The following is a 4,595-nucleotide window of genomic DNA, read 5'->3' on the forward strand; positions in this document are numbered from 1 at the left end:
TATATATATACATACATATATACATTTTGGATATGTTGCAGGGTCAACAGCAGCTGCATCACCATCATCCTTGTCTCCATCGTCGTCATCATCATCATCTTCATTAGCAACAACAACAGTGACTATAATAACAACAGCAGCAACAACAACAGCAGCAATAACAACAACAACAAAAACAACACAAAAATTATGGAAATAGCCAGATCTGCATGTACATTCACAATTATTTCTCTGACTAATGCTCTAAAAAGAAACATACTTTCTCAAATTTTGCATACGCTTTTGTTTTTCCTCTCCCGTAAAGTCAACGGAAAATAAAGATAAAAATAAAATGAATAAATTAAACTCTTATTCAACTCCGTAGGGAGATTTGGTTTACAATTGCGTTCACACATACATAAATAGGTCCTACATAAAATTATAATACATCAATGTTACTCAATCCACAATTTCACACTATTATAAACTGTAAACACGCTATTGCTGGTCGCCACTGTGCAGCGCCCTGATTTTGAGTTACGGATATTGTGTCTTGCTCAAGGACACACTCCAGTGATCACACACCAAAACGATGTCTCAAAGACAAACGTTTGATATTATAAATTTAGGTTGAGCTCACTAATTTACCACAAGCCAGCGAGTACCCCTTTGTGAAAACTTTGTGAATATACAGACACAGAGAATATTGAATTTGTATCATAATTAAAGCTTGAACACAATACTCATCTTGTCACATTTTTGTTATTTCTTGTTTGTCACCTTATGTGTAACAGGAGAAGATAATGTCAGATAGTTCATGTTAGAGACACTAACAACATTGATAATGTTTTGTACAGCAGATGTGAATGATTGTCCAAGACAGAATTGTTATAATATGTGGCCTTGTCTGATCTGTGCCTTAACTTATTAAGATCACCGTCATCATCATCATCCCCACCATCATCATCATCATCCTCAATGAATCTCATTGCCTATATTTCATGCCGTTGTCTGTAAATAAATCTCCCATTTCTTTGGCTGCCACAGGCCTCAGTGTCACATTTGAGCCTTCCATTTTTTTCCCCTCATTTTGGTATTAACCTTTCCCCTACTGCTTCCTGTTTCAGTAGTGCACAATGCACACAGTATGACTATTTCTGTGAAGTAGCGTTGTGAAATTAAATTCAGCGACATTAGATTAGACCAAGGAAGGAAGAATAAGCTTTTAACCTTGAATACATGTAGGCCTATATAATTGTAGACTTCTATGTAAATGATGAACCAAAAGTTTTCCATGCAATTAAAAACATCAGTTTTATATCCATCTTATGCATGTCGGCATATGTATTCTTGTTTTTTCAACGAAAGCGCATAGGCAATTAAGATTCTTTTAGAGAAGTAATGGTATTTTTTAAAACATCTCTAATGGACAACTTCTGTGATGGGGAGTGGGGATGTCCAGAAAAATGTTTACTCTGCTTTACATGGGAGCTAATTTTTGTGATGAACCCAGTAGTTTCCTGTGATTTTATCAAGTGTCTTGTGTGCTTTTGGAAGCTTTTTCAGGCTTGGTTTGGAGGATTTTAAATTATGCAATTCAAAATTTGGATTTTATGAATATGTTTGACTGTCATGAAATTAGAAAGAATATCAAGTCCGTGAAGGTGTCATCGTTTTTACCCGTGCCTTGCTCTAAATAAAATGTCAAGCAATTTTAAGGTTGGCCTCAAGAGAATGTTACATTGGTCTGTGCTGAAGACTTTTTATTCTGTCCATTCCTCAATATTTCTGTTCCCTCTGATCTTCTCCTTCCTTATCCTTTGAAGTTTGGTATTTTCAAGGACAGAGGACAATTAATTATGTAGATACTCCATCTGAGATCTACAGTCTTCCTTTGTTTTCGTTTCTAAAAAGCTACTCATAATATTGAAGTTAAAGTGAAAAAACAACATCAAACATTGGAATACAGTTGTTGCGATTAAAGATTGTTATAGAAACTTTTGGTTCTGTCCTATTTCCAGAAGGAAAAACATAAAATTGTGTACGCATATCATCGCTGCGCTAGCAAAATGGAATATCTCATTTTTTGCTACTTTTGAGATAAATGGAAAATCATCTAATAATTGCAAAACTTGCCATGCATTTTTCTGTCGTGACTTCCAGAGCATATTTGTTTTGGCTTTACCAAAAGATAGATATAATACCACCAAAAAAGAAAAAAAATGGCTAGTTTAGAACAACTGAGTTTATGCCATTTCGCTAGCGCAGTGACGATATGTGACTGTGAGAGTTACACAGTGTTTCATATTACATGACAATATTCAGGATTCACTATTATTACTACATGTATTAGTATTACTGGACAATGACCTTCGCAATTCAGAATGTACTCAAGGGCATTTTTAATAAGTTGCAGCCGCATCTTATCAAGATAAAATCTGAACCTTTATATTATATTATATATTGATGCAACACCATTAAAATTTTTGCTTCTGTTGCATAGTCGTTTTCATCATATTATTTTCTTTGAAATCAGGTGAAACCATTTGCCTCAGTATTAACTGCAGTCCCCATACCTTGGGTGCAGCACCCCATTTTGTTGTACATATTAGTTTGATATTTACAAAAACTTTGCCTTTGACCAAGTACTGTAATATATAATGGCTTGACCAATTTTTTTTTACCTTGTACTAGTCCTTGATCTCCATGTGTATGGTTGATTGAATTTACTTCCAACATCCTGTTTTAACTTTGCTTCTTCTGTTTCGGTGATGAAATACGATTTACCCATGATATCATATATACTTATTCCAACTAATACCATGAATGATGTACAGATGAGTATTTGTGTTTTTGAAAATCTAAATTTATGAAGCTCAAAAAAAATTGTGAAAGCCATACGCTTTACTAATCAATATGTTCCTCTTGTGAGGTTTCTAAATTATAGAAACAATAAATAGTGCCACTGCTCATAAGTATACACATACATTGCTTTCAGCATTTTTATTGCTTTTCAGTTGTTAAAAACATTTGTGTCACAACACGGTGGAATCAGGTGCTGATCAATCTTTGGGAAAATGGAGTTATTGGTAGGCTTACAATCTAAATTATAGCCTATACCATTTGCCTTGCTTTTGATGAAAATTTTAAAAAATACCCATATATATCTAGACTAGGAATCAATATATTTGCCATTGAAGAAGGTGGAGGTCACCTGGTGTGGGAAGTAAATTTTGTGAATAAATGGCTGCAAAACTTTGGTGATTTCCAAAGCTGCTGTGTCCTTGGAAATTGCAAAAATTAAAATTTTTTTGTACATTTGATAAACGATTTACCGTAAAATCCACACCGAAATGTGTTTTTAAGTAAACATATAAGTAAAAGTGCACCCCCCCCCCCCCTCTAAAAAAATTTTTTTTTTTAAATATTGTTTTTTAATTTCTAAAAATTGCCCAACGAGGAAAGACATGTTGTTTTCTTAGATTTCATCATTTTGAAGAGCACCTAATTTCACCACGATGCCACACATATTTTATTATGGTTACTCAGTTACTGAACTTTATTGCATGAAATTATTTTCATTGCATTTTCATTTTCGTCAGTCATCATTTTGAAAAAATACCATCACAGGTTCAGTAAGTGATTATGGGACCTATATAGAGCAGCTCTCTTGCCTAGTACAACAAAATTGACAAAGTAATTTACATTTTTTTCCAATGCAGTATATGTACTTCCTTTCTGTCATTAATATAGTATAATGTATATTCAGTCAATGGAATCAAGGCACAAAATTTTGATTTGTAATTTCTTTTCATGATTTTTATACATTTTTTCCTTACAAGTAGTTATTATATTGTAGAGGATATTAAATAGGAGATGAAAGGTATGGTCAGAAATGAAGTAGAAAATAGGAGAAACATTGCTTTAGTAAGTTTGTAAATGAATAAAAATCATTTGTGTGAAGAACTATTGAGTTTCATTGCTTTGTTCGTTAGTGTATCTGAAACTTTTTAAGTTAAAGGCCAATGTTCATTTGCATATTTTACTTTTAGATTGCTATATGTGTCCCTCCTTGGGGCTGAAAGTATGAGTGGCATGGAAGAAAATGTTTTATGGTTTGTTTCCGTTCCCGTCTTTTCTAAGAAGTGGTCCATGATCGCCCACGCCAGTCGGCAAGGCACCGGATGATGATAAGGATGATTGTGATAAATTAATTCGGGTTTTCCCGGTCTGAGAGTACGTTTCACGCGAACAGGCGGCTATGGCGGCAGGCGGAAGTGTATGTGACACCGAGGCTCGACCGGAAAATCAAGATCTACTGTCGTTACCACCCAGAAATTTGTCAGTAATAATAGTCTGATAACGCAACATTTGTAACATGCAGGTTCTGCATTACGAACGTGGTGTCGCTATGAAAATGCTGTCACTTGTGGGGGCAAAAAAAGAAAAGTAAGTTATACAAGCCTAGTGTCTTGTGGGGCTCACCATTGTGACCTGTCAGTGAACCTGCACGCGTTCTGAGCGCTGCAAAGTACTGGACTCCGGAATGGGGGGGAGATTATTGATTTTTTTTTTTTAAAGATACACTCGACGATTTTTTTATTTTTTTTTTGGGG

This window comes from Aplysia californica, unplaced genomic scaffold (assembly GCF_000002075.1).
Source record: "Aplysia californica isolate F4 #8 unplaced genomic scaffold, AplCal3.0 scaffold00111, whole genome shotgun sequence".
NCBI lineage: Eukaryota > Metazoa > Mollusca > Gastropoda > Aplysiida > Aplysiidae > Aplysia > Aplysia californica.